Below are 17,583 nucleotides of genomic sequence, written 5' to 3'. Positions count from 1 at the left end.
CAATATCTCAAATCTCAAGGTGGAGGTATGAATTTACCCTTACAGCACGCAGACACCCACCGTTTGTCGTCCACCCCAGGCGTGGTCAGAAGGGAGCTGTCCTTCCCGTCCGCTGTAATAAATCACAAACCGGCTGCGATGAATTTTAATTCCAGCTTTCCAAAGATGTGTCAGTTTGCTGGGAGACATAATTACGGGCTGATTTGTTTATGAGGGCGGGGCCCTTTCCTCTATTAAATGACCTCATAAACAGTGGTCTGCAGATCTGATGACATGCTGCAGAGGTGAGAGCGGCGATGGCGAGACAGACCTGCAGCATGTTAGAAAGACGAACGCCCCTCAAACATTTCACCTGCATGATGACACGACCGACAGCTGAAGAGGAGGAGGAGCTTACTGTGGCTTGTGGAAAGCCTTTCGGTTACGCGATTTGGGCCATTAGTCTCTCCCCTCCTGCTGGGTATTACAGGTGAATGTACATGTGTTAGGGGTGTGTGACATCATCATCATCATCATCATCATCATCAGGTCGCCGGTGTTTGTACCTGAAAGGTGAGTGAGTCCCGAGAGGTCATCCACAGGACGATCCAGCCTGAAACACAGAGCAGCTGTTAGACAGGAAGTGCGGCCATGACCCAGCGAGCTAATGGTGTGAGCTAGCCAGACTGATCCAGGCCAGAGTAGCTTAGCATGAGTGACACTCAGAGTAATCCTCCTGTAGCTGATCCTGGCTACGGGTTCAGGTCAGATTTAACCCTTTCCACATGAAGCTGCAGTTAGCTCGAACGAAGAGCTGAATGTGAGTGCTACCTGCAGCGTCACCATTATGTCTCCTGACCAATCGATATGACCGCTTTGGTCATGTGACGGCTGCAGCAGAATCTGAACCCTTCACCAGGAAAGAGCAGAGACAGCGAACACATCCTCACCTTGTAGGTCAGCGCACACACAGCTCCTCCTCGTGCCGCTGTGCGACCCTCACACTGCCTGAAAGCACCTGAAACACAAGATGGAGGAACAGGAACATGAGTCAGCACCGCCGCCACACAGAGGACACGGGAGAAGGGCAGGGGGCACAACACAGGAAACAGACTGAGGCCAACGAGGCGCAGGACGAAGAACACACACACACACACACACACACACGTAAAGACCAAAGTGATAATAAAGTTTTAATGAAATAAAACAGAAACATATTTATGAGCAAAAATGTAAATATACACAACATGTTTGTTATTCCCCAACACTGAACCTGCACAGGTGTGTCAGACAAGTGTTCACGTAAACATGAACTGAATCAGCGGGTCGAGGTGCTCATCGACCAATCACAGCAAGGAGCCCAACACCTGAGAGACACACTCGCCGAAACACACAGTGAGCTGAGCTGATCTCGGGTCAGTTTGCAGGCTCTGCAGGGTGCGCCCGCGTCATGGCCGTCTGATTGGGAGGAAGTGCAGCTGACAACCTGCCTCTGACAACCTGCCTCTGACATCACAGCCCAGATGGCATGCTGGGAAATCCAGCAGATCGCATCTCCCACAATGCACCATAAGGATCCTGCACCCATCACCCACCTGTGATCAATACCGTCCAATCGGAGGCAAGGGTCGGTGTCAGGATGACCACCTGACCTGCCGCTGCGGGAGTGAGTGTGTCAGAGTACATGCCACAGAGGTTTATCTCCACTCAGAGAGGATTATGGGTAGGATGGATCTGTGAGGGTGGAGGTCATGTGACTGCTGTGCCAGTAAATAACAAAGCTGCTCAGAGGTTAGTGCGACTAATGAGCACAGGCGCAGTACTAGAACTACTGATACTAGCAGTAATACTGCTGATACTCTGAAGGTTGACGCAGTAAAAACACGGTAAAACTCTGCGTGACCTTTGACCTCAGATCAAGCTGAGCTGGTGCAGGTTCAGTGATCATATGACTGCACTTCCTGTGGCATCCAGCAGACAAGCGCGCTCATAGCTGCACTTGAGTTAACGAGCTTCTGCTCGTTAATTACCGATGCTCCTCCAATCAGAGTCAACGTGACTCACCATCAAGAGCACCGATGCCATTTCTAGACATCTGATTGGCCAACAGGCACCGACGTCTGCTGACTGACTCTGATCTAACACAGGTTGGGTCTGCTGCATCAGCTGTGGAATGCATCAGGTAAGTAGTGACGCTGCAACAGAGTTATCCCTGAACCTAAACCAACATGGGCGTGGCAGAGGTCAATTCAATTCAATTCAATTCAATTCAATTTTATTTATATAGCGCCAAATCACAACAAAAGTCGCTTTATATTGTACAGTAGATCGCACAATAATAAATACAGAGAAAAACCCAACAATCATATGACCCCCTATGAGCAAGCACTTTGGCGACAGTGGGAAGGAAAAACTCCCTTTTAACAGGAAGAAACCTCCGGCAGAACCAGACTCAGGGAGGGGCAGGGCCATCTGCTGCGACCGGTTGGGGTGAAAGAAGGAAGACAGGATAAAGACATGCTGTGGAAGAGAGACAGAGATTAATAACAGATATGATTCGATGCAGAGAGGTCTATTAACACATAGTGAGTGAGAAAGGTGACTGGAAGGGAAAAACTCAATGCATCATGGGAATCCCCGGCAGCCTACGTCTATTGCAGCATAACTAAGGGAGGATTCAGGGTCACCTGGTCCAGCCCTAACTATATGCTTTAGCAAAAAGGAAAGTTTGAAGCCTAATCTTGAAAGTAGAGATAGTGTCTGTCTCCCGAATCCAAACTGGAAGCTGGTTCCACAGAAGAGGGGCCTGAAAACTGAAGGCTCTGCCTCCCATTCTACTTTTAAATACTCTAGGAACAACAAGTAGGCCTGCAGTGTGAGAGCGAAGTGCTCTAATAGGGTGATATGGTACTACAAGGTCATTAAGATAAGATGGGGCCTGATTATTTAAGACCTTGTATGTGAGGAGCAGGATTTTGAATTCAATTCTGGATTTAACAGGAAGCCAATGAAGGGAAGCCAAAACAGGAGAAATCTGCGCTCTCTTTCTAGTCCCTGTCAGGACTCTTGCTGCAGCATTTTGGATCAGCTGAAGGCTTTTCAGCGAATTTATAGGACATCCTGATAATAAAGAATTACAGTAGTCCAGCCTGGAAGTAATAAATGCATGAACTAGTTTTTCAGCGTCACTCTGAGACAGGATATTTCTAATTTTAGAGATGTTGCACAAATGGAAGAAAGCAGTCTTACATATTTGTTTAATATGTGCGTTGAAGGACATGTCCTGGTCAAAAATGACTCCAAGGTTCCTCACAGTGTTACTGGAGGCCAAGGTAATGCCATCCAGAGTAAGAATCTGGTTAGATACCATATTTCTAAGATTTTCAGGGCCGAGTACACTAACCTCAGTTTGATCTGAATTAAGAAGCAGAAAGTTAGCGGCCATCCAGGTCTTTGTCTTTAAGACATTCCTGCAGTTTAACTAATTTGTGTGTGTTACCTGGCTTCATGGACAGATAGAGCTGCGTGTCATCTGCATAGCAGTGAAAATTTATGCTATTTCTTCTAATGATGCTGCCTAAGGGAAGCATGTATAATGTAAACAGAATTGGTCCTAGCACTGAACCCTGTGGAACTCCATAATTGACCTTAGTGGGTGAAGAGGACTCTCCATGAACAAATTGGAGTCTATTAGATAGATATGATACAAACCACTGCAGTGCAGTACCTGTAATACCTACAGCATGTTCTAATCGCTCTAATAGGATATTATGGTCAACAGTATCGAACGCAGCACTGAGGTCTAGCAGGACAAGCACAGAGATGAGTCCACTGTCAGAGGCCATAAGAAGATCATTTGTAACCTTCACTAAAGCTGTTTCTGTGCTGTGATGAGCTCTGAAACCTGACTGAAACTCTTCAAATAAGCCATTCCTCTGCAGATGATCTGTTAGCTGTTTGACAACTACTCTTTCAAGGATGTTTGATATGAAAGGAAGGTTGGAGATTGGCCTATAATTAGCTAAGACAGCTGGGTCTAGAGATGCTTTTTAAGTAAAGGTTTAACTACAGCCACCTTGAAGGCCTGTGGTACATAGCCGATTATTAGAGATAGGTTGATCATATTTAAGATCGAAGCATTAATTAATGGCAGGACTTCTTTGAGCAGTTTTGTAGGAATGGGGTCTAAAAGACACGTTGATGGTTTGGAGGAAGTAATTATTGAAGTTAACTCAGAAAGATCAATTGGAGAAAAAGAGTCTAACTTAACATCGATGGTACTAAAAGTAGCTGTAGATAATATTACATCTGTGGGATGATTATTGGTAATTTTTTCTCTAATGATAAAAATGTTATTTGTGAAGAAGTTCATGAAGTCATTACTAGTTAACGTTAAAGGGATGGTTGGCTCAGTAGAGCTCTGACTGTTTGTCAACCTGGCTACAGTGCTGAAGAGAAACCTGGGGTTGTTCTTATTTTCTTCAATCAGTGATGAATAGTAAGATGTTCTGGCTTTGCGGAGGGCTTTCTTATAAAGTAGCAAACTATTTCTCCAGGCTAAATGATGATCCTCTAAATTTGTGACACGCCATTTCCTCTCCAGCTTACGAGTCATCTGCTTTAGGCTACGTGTTTGAGAATTATACCACAGAGTCAGGGACTTCGGATTTGAGGCCTTAGTTTTCACAGGAGCTACAGTATCCAGAGTCGTACGTAGTGAGGAGGTAAAATTATTAACAAGATAATCGACCTCTGTTGGAGTAGCGTTCAGGTAGCTGCTCTGCTCTATGTTGGTACAGGGCATTGAAGATGATAACAGTGGGTGGATTATATTCTTAAACTTAGTTACAGCACTTTCAGAAAGACATCTACTGTGATAAAGTCTACTCTCCACTGCTGTGTAATCAATTATTGTAAATGTAAATGTTATCAGGAAATGATCAGACAGCAGAGGGTTTTCAGGAAACACTTAAATGTTCAGTTTCTATGCCATATGTTAAAACAAGATCTAGAGTGTGATTAAAGTGGTGGGTGGGTTCTTTTACATTTTGAGAGAAGCCAATTGAGTCTAATAACAGATTAAATGCCATGTTGAGGCTGTCATTTTTAGCATCTACATGGATGTTAAAATCACCCACAATAATTATTTTATCTGAGCTGAGCACTAAATCAGATAAAAAGTCTGAGAAATCAGAGAGAAACTCTGTGTAAGGCCCAGGTGGACGATAGATGATAACAAGTAAGACTGGTTTCTGAGTTTTACAGCTGGGGTGGACGAGGCTAAGCATCAGGCTTTCAAATGAATTAAAAGTCTGTCTTGGTCTTTCGTTAATTAATAGACTGGTGTGAAAAATTGCTGCCACACCGCCCCTCGGCCTGTGCTTCGAGGTTTCTGGTAGTTAGAATGACTCGGGGGTGTTGATTCATTTAAACTAACATAATCATCCTGCTGCAACTAGGTTTCTGTAAGGCAGAGTAAATCGATTTGTTGATCAATTATTAAGTCATGTACTAACAGAGACTTGGAGGAGAGAGACCTAATATTTAATAATCCACATTTCACTGTTTTATCCTTTGGTTCAGATGTGGATACTGTATTGTTCTTTCTTTGTGATTTTTTATGTTTAAGTTGTTTATTGCTGGTTTTTGGTTTGTTTTTTGTCTTTTTGGGAGCTGACACAGTCTCAATGGAGATGGGTTTTTGGGGGGGTAGCAGGAGGAGAGAAGCTGCAGAGAGGCGTGTAAGACTGCAACTCTGCTTCCTGGTCCCAACTCTGGATAGTCATATTTTGGGGGGGTTTAATAAATTGGTCCATATTTCTAGAAATGAGAGCTGCTCCATCCAAAGTGGGATGGATGCCGTCTCTCCTAACAAGACCAGGTTTCCTCCAGAAGGTTTGCCAATTATCTATGAAGCCCACATCGTTTCTGGGACACCACTCAGACAGCCAGCAATTTAAGGAGAACATGCGGCTAAACATGTCACTCCTGGTCTGATTGGGGAGGGGACCAGAGAAAACTAGAGTCCGACATTGTTTTAGCAAAGTTACACACCGATTCAATATTGATTTTAGTGACCTCCGATTGGCGTAACCGGGTGTCATTACTGCCGACGTGAATTATGATCTTACTGTATTTACGTTTACCCTTAGCCAGCAGTTTTAAATTTCCTTCAATGTCGCCTGCTCTGGCCCCTGGAAGACAATTGACTATGGTTGCCGGTGTCTCTAGCTTCACATGTCTGAGAACAGAATCACCAATTACCAGAGTTTGACCCCCGGCGGGTGTGTCGCCGAGTGGGGAAAAACGGTTAGACACATGAACAGGTTGGTGGTGTACCTGGGGCTTCAGTTTAAGACTATGCTTCCTCCTCACCGTCACCCAGCCGCCCTCTTTCCCCAGCTGCTTGGGGTCTGCCGGGGAACAGCTAGCGGGGCCTACGCTATCTTCGGCTGCACCAGCTACAGGGGCCTGGCTAGCTACGGGTGAATGAAGGGTGCGAAGCTGAGTCTCCAATTCAGTAATCCTGGCCTCCAGAGCTGCAAATATGCTACATTTGTTACAGGTATCATTACTGCTAAAGGAGGCCGAGGAGTAACTAAACATCTGACACAATGAGCAGGAAAGTGCAGGAGGGACAGGTGAAGTAGCCATGGTGCTAACGAGTCGGCTACGAGCTAAGCTAAGCTAGCGAAACAGTAAAGAGACAGTGAGTGAATACTTTGGCTATAAATTAGGTAGTGAGCACACAGAAAGGGTGATTCAGATGAAGCACGTTAAGATTATACTATGAAAAAGGAATGTATCAAAAGATTTAAATTAAATTGCTAAGCAGAAAAGCTACTCAGAAACACCACTGTGTTTGAGCAGGAACAGGAAGTGATACTCTACCACAAAGCGTCACATCACAGCAAACAGCAACGAGTGCATGACGGCCTGTGACGGTGCTATGAGATTAGCTTTAGACAAACGGAGGGAATGCCAAGACCCTATGAGGGGACAAAGGTCACCGAAACTTCCTATGCAGGGATCCTGGCCCTGACCTTGGCACCAAGAAGCAGAGGGTGCGTTTGATTTATCACACAGAATGAAATCATCTGAAACCCGAGAGCTCGGCCATCTCACAGCTAATGATGATACCCGAGGCGTCCTATCAGAGCCGAGCAGCAGTCACCTTTCCACCTGAGAGCTGATATCAGCTGACTGATTTGAATGTGACTTACCTCAACATGAAAACACACACACACACACACACACACACCCCTACCTGAGCAGGTGAGCTCTGTGGCTCATGTGTCCTGCGAGCGGCGGAGCATGTCCAATTCTCCTCGTGACGCAGTGAGGACAGATGGTGTCTCAGTCAACCGTCAGCTCCGCCTCCTCCACTTCAACAACAACACGAATCTCCCTCCCTCAGTCTCCCTCACTACCTGCATGAACACATGCCAGAGCCATAACCTCAGTGTATGAGACCTCACAGCAGGGGGCTCAAAGGGGGGGTGGATAGTTTCACTTCCTGTGTCTCATGCTGTAATCAGATTACTTCTAGCCAGACTCACCCAGAGGTCCCCACAGCAGTGCCTTCAGGTGTCTGAGGCTGTGAGGAAAGTTTAAAACTCGCTGAGAACCACCCCGCAGCCTCAGGTGAGCACACACTGAACTGTAAGCCAATCAGCTTGCAGTAACTGTGTAGGAGCAGGAAACCACCATTGTTCTATTTCCTGTTTCCATTCCAGCCGACAGACAATGTTTTTCTGAGCCTGCAGCGACTCATTGGCGCTGTGTCGACACCTTCCTTCACCATAGCTACGACCAACACGCCACCTGCCTCCACGTTGCTTTTCGTTTCTAGGAATGACCATATTTGGACAAGATGGTGGAGCATCATCAGACCATCAGCAGCAACCAATCAAAATCCCAGAATTTCAGCGTGCACCCAAATGGGAGCTCCGCCCTCTTGGACGGTCTGTTAGTACAGTGACCTCCCAGCAGCTGTGTTATTGGTCGAGTGATAGGGCTGCACGATTAATCGTTAGAAAATCGCAATCTCAATTCATACTTATGTGCGATCTCATTTCCAAATGACAACGATTTAAAAAAAAAAAAAAAAAAAAAAAAAAAAAAGACGACGACGATTGTACCGCATTTTGATCCGGGACGTAATCTGCATGAAAACAAGCGCTCACTCTTCCTGCTCAACAAATGACAAGGGCGGAGCCTTATACCACGTGATACAGAAGCTGTGCCTGTGATGCTCAAATTGGCAGGAAAAAAACAACGGAGAACACGAGAAAGTGACAGGAGAAAATCCGTCCTGATCAACCAGCCAAACATCAATAACGGGAACCTTATACAGCGCTTCCCTATACACGTCGAACTCCCGCAGGCACAAAGAAATTACGGAGGATATTACTTATCACCTGACCAAAGATATGGCTCCCATCAACACTGTGCAAAACGAGGGATTTAGGAAAATGATCAACACCCTAGACAAACGCTACACAGTGTCGTCACGCAACTATTTTTCTATTGTTGCACTACCTGCTCTATACACGCAGTGTCGAGCAACGGAGGAGATGTCCTTCAAGTCAAAAGTATAAAGAGCATAGTTACTGAGCATCAGACTGTACCTGAAAATAAAGGTCAGGACACGGTCGTGATGTGTTTGTGCCAAATTGTTGCTGCACGTGTTTATATGCTTTATATATCGAGAGGCAGGCTGATGTACGCCGTCACATCATTGATGTCACGCGTTTGCATTGTTGTGGTCGGGGGCAGATCAGGAAGTTGACAAATATATTTTGTCCTCCATTACTTCATTTCTGGAAACGTGTTCAAAAACAGGATGCTGGGAATTGATGCAGTGTTACAGTCGTTACTTTATATGCCGGTCATACGCTCGGATAATGGAATACATGAGAAACTGATACATCTATTAGGAATGATGCTACTGATGGCTTCACGGATGAAACCAGATTCCCCTGGTTTAGAAACGGATAAACCGGCTGAAGGCCGTCTGACGAATGCTGACCAACAATAAAAAGTATATCAGATTAGTATCTGGTGATGGCACTCCTAAAAAAAAAGTAACTATACAAACGAGGAACGCCAATCATTTATACGTAAATGTGTATAAAAATCAGCTTTAATTCCTGATTGTAATCAAGAAACTCAACTAGAAGTGCTTACTTTCTGTTTGGGGATGAAAAATGAGCCCGTGTAAAGCTCCGCCTTAGAGTCATGTCGTGTCACTGTTTTATCAGAAACATGCAGCTGATCACAGGTTGTGAATTTATTTTAACCTGACACAGTCAGACAAATGTAGTGGAGCCAGTAGTATCTCTCTTCTATATACTTATACGCACTGTCTGTGTCTTTGAGGCGACTCGAAATGGAAATACAGCGAAGCTGAACACTGGATGTTTGTCTAAAGGTGCAGCAGTTTCAGCATCATCAGGCATCGGTTGTGTGACACAGGCTGGCGTTCAGCTCCTGACCCTCCATGATGTTGTGCACCTCCCTCTTTTCATGTAATTGATACAATTCCTGTCATTTCTCATTATTACACATAACTTCTCTGCTTCCACTGCATGTGTTGTTTTTGCCTCTGCTGTTTCCGTGGTTACTGTCCCCTCAGTATTTAAAATTTAAACATCTCACATATTAATGCAATAAATGTAACGTTGGTTAGATTATGGGCCTGTCTCAATATGCGTACTTGTGCGTACTTGCATTCTCGTGTACTCGTGATACGTCATCAGTCGGAGACCAAGTACTGTTCCAATTCAAAGTACGCATCAAGCCGAGAATGCGAAAAATTCTGGGATGTGTTCAAACAGATCAAACAGAAATCGACAAAGATGAACTTTGATAACCTGCAGTTGAAAAAACGCGATTCAATTCGACACAACAACGTCGAGTCGTGGGCGAGGTATCGCGCTAACGTCGAGTCGTGGGCGAGGTATCGCGCTAACGTCGAGTCGTGGGCGAGGTATCGCGCTAACGTCGAGTCGTGGGCGAGGTATCGCGCTAACGTCGAGTCGTGCGGTGACTCCCACCTCTGGCTGTTACATGCCAACTCACTGAAGCCGGTTTGCTTACTAATGCTAGCTTTGTCTTGCAACTGAGCCCAGATCAGTGAAAGACGAATGACGTGTTTGAACAGCGGAGACGTTTTGTGTTTACTGCCATCGCCGGCTCAGAAGTCTCTGCTGAACTTTTAAAATCAGGATTCGTTCTTTTTATCGTCGTCATGTCTTCTATAATGCTCTGATTAAACTTTTGATCGAATATTGACAGGCTTTTATTTTGACATTTCCTGCTGAGCATCAATAAAGTTGTTGAAACAGCCGGGGGCCTCGCTGAGGGCCTGGGGCCCCCGGTTGGTGTGTCGTCCTGCTCGTCCTGTGATTAGCTGCTGCGGGTGCGGGGCTGTGCGCCCTCGGCTCTGTCTGACAGGCACAAACACGACCGACACCCCCCCCCCCAGCAGGCCGTCAAACCGACGCAGCCCATCGTGGCCCAGTTCCGCGCTCCGCGAGCCGCGCGACTCGTCGCGGAGACTTACACCAAGGACAACCCCACCCCGCCCCGCCGCGAACTTACCTGAGGCCCGGTCCGCGCCGCTCGGTCCCGGGGAGGAGAGGAAACTTTGTCCGAGCTCCGCTCCGCTCCTCCGGAGGAGCAGGAGAGCCGAGGGAGGGGGCTCCGGACCGATCCGATGCCGGACAGCAGCGCCGAGGACCGCGCTGGAGCTCCGAGCAGTGGGGCGGGCTGAGGCCGGCTAAGACGCTCCGTCCGCGGCAGGAAATCCGCTCATAGCCGCTCCAAGAAAGTTGATCCGCTGCCCTGCTCAGCTGTCGCCATCTTTACCCGCGGGGCATGACGGGTAATCCTCAGGAATCCCGGCCCACCCCCCTCCTCCTTTAAAGCCCCCTCACGTCCTGCGTGCTGACGTCACAGTGACGAGGCAGCAGAAGGAGAAGCAGGTGACGAGGCTACCTGGAAGGTGATCCGAGTGACGCACGTCACCTTCAGCCCCAAACCTGGAGAGGAGGGCCTAAATCAGCTGGGAGCTGAACATCATGCTGATGATGAGAGCTCAGAATGAAGGACTGAGCTTTTTCAACGCTGCGGCTGCTCTGACGTGACGTCACAGCGTGAAAACAACAATTAAACCAGAGAAGAAGAAGTTTCAAGTTGTGCAGAAGTATGTGGACCGTGCTGTTTGTTTCATCTACCCCTGATGAACCTCCTCACACCTACAGACAGGCGGGCGGCGAGCCGCTCAGCGCGGAGACTTTCTTTACTTAAGTAGAAGTACAGATACCTGTGTTTAAAAGTACTCCGGTAAAAGGTGGGATCAGGGCCTGTGTTGGTGTGTGAGACTGTAGCTGTAATCAGCCGCTCACAGCTGACCCAGTAAACCCCGTGCACATGTGCCGATGGTCTACCTGTTCCTCTCTACCTTCCAGGTGTTTCTGGATCTTCCTACCTGAACTGTCTGCCTTTCACCTGAGGTCACGCCCATAGAACAGAGTTCATTCAGGTAAGTTCAGGAGAGATGAAACGTTTAACTTCCTGGTTATTCTGTTTGATGAAAAGTGACCAATCAGAGCCCTTTTGTCATATCCAGGAGATTTCTGCTTACCTGGCTCCTCTAACGCTTACATCAGGGGTGTCAAACTGAAATGAGCCGCTGCTGGCACTGTCGTCTCATTGGACAGCCACTTTAGTGTTCAAGTAGTACAAAAAACAAACAAGAAACCACCCACATATATTTCTGAAAATGTTTGTTTTTCAAATATCAAATATTGTAAAGAAAAAACAAAACTACAAATGTGAACGCAGATTGTAACTAACCGAAGCCTTTGATTGAACGACCAAATAAACATGGTTCTGTCTGTGCAGACACGTGGCAGCACTTCTGCTGTCATTGTGTTCGTGTTTCACAAAACCAAAGTGCAGACATGAGTTTGTGACTCTCTGACTGAACTAACAGCCTCAGCATGTTTGTGCTCTCAGCTCATGTTGTCTTCATATTAAATCATTTTTGGCTTTTTAAAGAACTATTGTAACATTGAACTCAACAACAAACAAATCCTCCCAAACAAAAAATCAAGGGATAAACTGCATTTTATTTCTTCACATCTATATATGGGGTGCAAGTAGGGGTGAGGTTGACCGCCAGTGTCCCCCGAGCGGTGAGTTTGAGACCGCTGGCTTACATGATCAGATTCATCAGTCTGTGAGGCAGACACTGCATGTGTTCAATGAGGAAAGCCAAACATAAGTGACCAACTTATCCAGGCTTTCTTTCAAAGATGGTGGTTATCAAACGTCCCCGTTTCAGCTCTGAGCAGGCTGACATGTGACTCTTCAGCTGCACTAAACGATTCCTGTGAGCACTGCCTGCTTCAGTCACATAGTGACAATGATGATAAAATCTATAAGGAACATAAAACTGTAACAGTAAAATAATCCGAGAGCTGAAGCAGCAGAGGGGTTAATATGGTGCCACAGAGCATAAAAATAAAGATTTGAAATGTGTGGTCTGCTTTCAGTGTCCAGGTTAGAACACCTGAGGAACCCTAATGATCTCTGAGCTCAGGCCCCAAACTGCAGAACCTGGGAGAACAGGCTGACACAGGTGAGACAGAGGGGGCGGGGCTCAGACTCAGCTATTTGGATACCAGTGATGCTAACGAGCCCCTGACAGAGGACACAGTCACTAAGGAGAGGCTGGGATGCTGTCGCTAGGCAACCTCAGCTGTCAGTCAACTGTTTATTATTTACAGATGTTTGATTGTTCTTCTTCTGTGATGATTATTCTGCAGATCAGTTTGGACGGCGTGAAGCAGGCGGTTACAGTTTTGGTGTCTTTGTTCGTCTGTCGGCACCTGCAGTCAGGACTGAGGGCACTCGCTTCCCTGCAGTGTGGCAGCATGACGTGACATGTCGCTTCACCGTCATCTTGTCCCCTCTGCAGTGTCCCACTTCCTCCCGCAGGTCATTAAACTTTCATCCACCTGTGTGTATGTGTGTGTGTGTGTGTGTGTGTATTATGTTTAGACCCGTCCCCAGGAGTTTGAAGGCATTTTTGAAAATGTTACAGTTAGGTCACGGTTAGGTTTAGGCTAAGGGTTGGGGTTGGGAAAGGCATTATGTTAATTAGATGTCCCCAGAAGGATATGAAAACACAACTGTGTGTGTGTAAAGTGATGATCTGCAGGAAAATATCAGGTCACATGATGGCGTGCACACAGCAGCCGCCGAGCTCATCAAGTCTTCGCCGCCCAGAAAGAAGAAGACAATGTCCAGCTGTTCCACAACAATGCCCCCCCCCACACACACACACACACACACACACACACACACCATCCACCCCTCCCCCCTGGGGGCACAATGGCTATGGGAGGAATGAGAGGAATGAAGAACACGTCGGTGGTTTGAGTCCCGGCAGCTGTTCGCATCTCTCTGACCTCAGGGACCAGCCGGCAGGAGGAAGACTGCATGAAGAGGAGCCGGGATTATTTTAGACTACAGTCAGGGATTAGACTCAGACACCATCACAGCAGGACAGGAAGGACACGGACACGCCGAGGCTCAGGCAGTTTCTCTAAAACCAGAACCAGAGCAGAACTGGGCCTGCTGGTCTCAGTAACCGTCACTGAGGACTGTAACCCACTCACAAGATTTCTTTAGGTTAAAACTTGTTCTTGTCTCAGCAGTCAGGCAAAAGTCATTCTGATAAACATCAAACACTGTTTAGTGCTTCTCTCCAAGCTCAGGGGTCAGAGGTCAGGGATCATCACTGATAACAGCCTCACAGGGTTAAACACAAACTGCTGTGGCCCTTCAGAGACGCAGAGATTCTCAGTGAAACCTCACACCTCCCAAGCATGTCGGTGTTTGCTCTCAGGCTGAAACGGCTGCATGTTGGGGTCAGAGGTGACACACATTGGTTATTAATCACCCTGAGAGTGGGTATATGTGCGCGAGGCTTCCTCAGCTGCTGCGGTGATGCAGGGGTCAAGGCTGAACCCCCCCCAGGGTAAACAGAGCTTCGCTGTGACTCCAACACGGGAATCTCCCAACTGCCCCAGCTACAGGTTACACCATCATCAACCCCTCAACACCACTGCTACCTATAATGACCCACTACCCACCGCAGGCCAAACCTCAGCACACGCTCAGATCCAGATACCGTCATGGGAGGATCGAGTTACAGCTAAGCTGAAGTCAAGTAACCAGCAGGTATTGATTATTGATCGATAGATACATGCTGCTGAGGATGGAGGAAGCAGGCGTCATAGCCTCGTCCTCCACCCTTAAATCTGCGACATGTTCCAGCCACACAGATCCTGCAGATCGTTAAAGATCAGGTCCAGAGGAGCCCTCTGAGAGGGCCGAGGACCTTCTCACAACAGCGACACTTTGTCCCGTGAGCATGGCCCGAGTTCCCTGTCCACCCCAGGAACACCTGGTTCATCACCTGAGCAGGACCAAACCATCATCGGACAAAAATATCTGTGAAAGTGTCACACCCCCTCCCCGTACGCCTGCTCGGCTCCAAACCGGAGCCATCAAAGCTGAGCCCAGATCAGCTTTAGTCCCACCGCCCGGGCCTCAGTCTGACTCTGAACCAGGTTCCTGCTCTCTGAGCTTCAGGGTGATGATCCCTCACACACTGCCCACTTTCATCTGTTTCCCCATTTTCACTGTGGGAAAGTCGACAAAGTGCATTCTGGGTAAAGGTTCAGCCTGGTGTTGGTGTTCATGCTCAGAGATGAAACTGTGACACCTGGAGCAGGTAATAATCTGGTTTTGTGGATATCTGCAGTGTTGAGCAGTTTAACCAAACCGATCTGACACCAGAACCAGTTTGAACTGTTGGGAGGTTCCAAACAAAGGTCAAAGGTCAAACTGTGGAACAGTCTGAGGAACCTCCTCAGGCGCTGTTCAGTCTGCTGAATAAAGAAAGGTCTGATTTGTGCAAAGTGGAGCTGTTTCACAGCTTCAGGGTCAAAGTGAAGCTTCTCCTCTGAGAGCTTGTCGTTACCTCAGAGTCTCTTTAAAACATTTAAAAGCACCACGGTGTTCCAGGCAAGGCGAGTCCGAGCCTGCCGGGACGTGAGGCGGCACCCGATCTGAAGGCGGATCTGATTCAGTAACAAACGCAGACGGCGCTCGGCCTGCTGGGAGCTGAGGTGCAGAGACATAACAGACGAGAGGAGGATCAGATAGAGGAGGGAGGCCTGAACAAACACTGGGAGGAGGAGAGGGGGAGGAGACTCCAGGAGGACCACAACTTGCTGCAGGCGAAATATGTGTTGAGTGTGAGTGTTTTTCCGCCACCTCCAGTTACACAAACTGTGAGCCACACACACATTGTGCATTAATCCCTGCCACACAAACACAGGGGCGTCCTGCTGCCCCCTGCAGACAGTGCTCTGACTTACAGGCTCATCGTTGCATCCAGCTGTTTGTGGGAGTCTCCGCACTGAGTGTATTCATACCTGCTTCTCCACAGCAGCGACTTCAGTAATAAGTTTGCCTTTACTACCGTGAAGCCTCGCGTGGCGGCTGGGTTTGCCACAGGAAGTTCCCGTAGCACAGAGGCTAGCCAGCGTGATGCTGTAAATGTTTACCTGCAGACTGCGCAGGTGGTCAGAGCGCTGTCACCTGATCCGTCACTCAGACTTTATTATAGAAACCTTTCATAAGTCCTCATGAACGTTTCTGTGAATTGTGGCGGGAGTAAAAGAGATGAGCCGTGACAACGCCACAGGCTCGACCTGCCTCCTCAGTCAGGTGAGCCGGCGGTTTGTTGGGACATTTTCAGGAAAAGTAGTCACATGTTTAATATCATATTCGTGGTTTTTGCTGGTTTTCCTGTTTAAAGTCAGTGTGAAGAAAATGAAGCTGAAGCTTAGAGGAGTGTGTTCAGCTCCGAGCATAATCGCCCAATCAGCACCCATTACACCTGAGAGCCCTGCTCCAGGTGAGTAAACCTGCTGTGATCACATGTAACAGCACACAGCCCCTCCTCCACACACACACACACAGAGGGGGCTGTGTCGGGGTCGTACCCTGCAGAGGGGGAGTGTTTACTGAGGAGGGGAGGACGACCGGAGCAGCGCCTCCCCGTCGTTCGTCTGCAGCTTCAAACACACACACTCTGAACGACGGCGCAGTGTGTGTCCCACAGTGTTTTTGTGTGTGCGTGTCCGAGTGTGTGTTGGAGACACGGCGTGGACGGCAGCTGAGTACCAAGTTGGTTTGTGACAGGGGATCAGCGAGGAGGAAGCTGCCAGCTCGAGGTAAGCACCCTAACAGCTCAGAGCTGTCACTGAGCACTGCTGCTGCGTAGTCCAGAGTTCCTGAGCCTCAGATCGCAGATCAGATCGCAGATCACGCTCTGGCTCTGGTTTCCAGGCTGCGCTTTCTAAACTTTGCAGTGCAGCAGGTACAGACTTCCTGACATCTCTGATTGGTGGGGGCTGCTGGATGTTTTCTTTGGCTCGCAGTTATTTTTAAGACGTCTGTGTCGCGTGTCAGAAGGTGACAAAACCCAGAAACACTGAAGCGTAGTAAAGGTTTCTCCTTGTGTTCCACTGGGTAAATTCAAAGAGTGAAACAGAGTCAGGAACAAACATGACGTAAAGATCATGTGACTGTAAGGATCACTGGGACTGAGGAGACATTGACCCAAAAGCTTACAATTAAATACCAAACAAAAAAGCTTCTCTTGTTCTGTGGTGGTTTAATGGACTACAGCGTCAGCTCTACCTCTGACCTCTACAGAACAATCGGTAATTTCGTGTTTTATTTCCTAAAATGTAAAGCATGACGTGGCGCTGTTTGTTTCCAGCTCCTTATTTTTGTTCTCTCACTCAGAGCAGCTGTGCTTGATTCACAGCTCATAATGAGCCTTCTTTGTCTTATACCAATGGGCTCCTCCCTTTTTCTTAGCTAGCTTTCTTCTGATTTGCTGCCAGCAAGTGGGTGGGACTACCATCCTCTCTCTGTGACATCATACAGATCCCAGAGCAGAAAAAAACTGATAAAGTGAGTGTTTAGAGCCTGAGCTGTGGATGTGGATGACTGAGCACAAACTGTCCTGTTTACCATGAACATCCACCAAAGGAACACGAGTCACATGACAGGAAGTAAATGTAAACCTGCCTAAGAGTCCATTCAGTGATAACCTTTGGTTCCAAAGTGGAGCCCATGTTTCATTCAGTCAAACCTGCAACCAGAGACTGAGCCCGTGCACTGAGCAGGGCGTTCATTTGCTCTCAGACTTCCATACGTTCAGATCAGAGGAGTCACCCCCTGCTGGTCATCGGAGAGAAATCAGGTTTCAGGCAGTCATTCTTTTGAATACTGAAGGCTCAGCTACAGTTCCAGTCCCGAGCCACCCAGGTCTGTCCTCAGGCCTGTGCATATGAAGGGAGGCTAAGAACCATAATAACCTGAACAACAAGAACATGAAGGTGGACGACGTGATGTGTCTGTGAGGGAAGCCCATATATCTAAAACAGGCTCTGCCATTTAGAGCGCTACAGCAGGAATTCAGGCATAACTGGCTTCTGTCAAAAT

General features: G+C 47.6%; 1 protein-coding gene across 1 annotated transcript in view; it reads right to left on the bottom strand.

Moving 5' to 3' along the window:
- The window catches only part of tjap1 (tight junction associated protein 1 (peripheral)), a 28,465-nt gene extending 16,938 nt beyond the window's left edge, over positions 1-11,527 (bottom strand). The window contains 4 exon segments of the mRNA XM_019366298.2: positions 546-592; positions 930-997; positions 7,247-7,409; positions 10,585-11,527. The gene's annotated coding sequence lies outside the window, so the exon portion shown is untranslated.
- Between the last annotated feature and the right edge of the window lie 6,056 nt (positions 11,528-17,583).

Source organism: Oreochromis niloticus, linkage group LG13 (genome assembly GCF_001858045.2).
Source record: "Oreochromis niloticus isolate F11D_XX linkage group LG13, O_niloticus_UMD_NMBU, whole genome shotgun sequence".
NCBI classification, from domain to species: Eukaryota; Metazoa; Chordata; class Actinopteri; order Cichliformes; family Cichlidae; genus Oreochromis; species Oreochromis niloticus.
The sequence above is the reverse complement of the archived record's forward strand: the minus strand, read 5'-3'. Positions and strand labels throughout refer to the sequence as shown.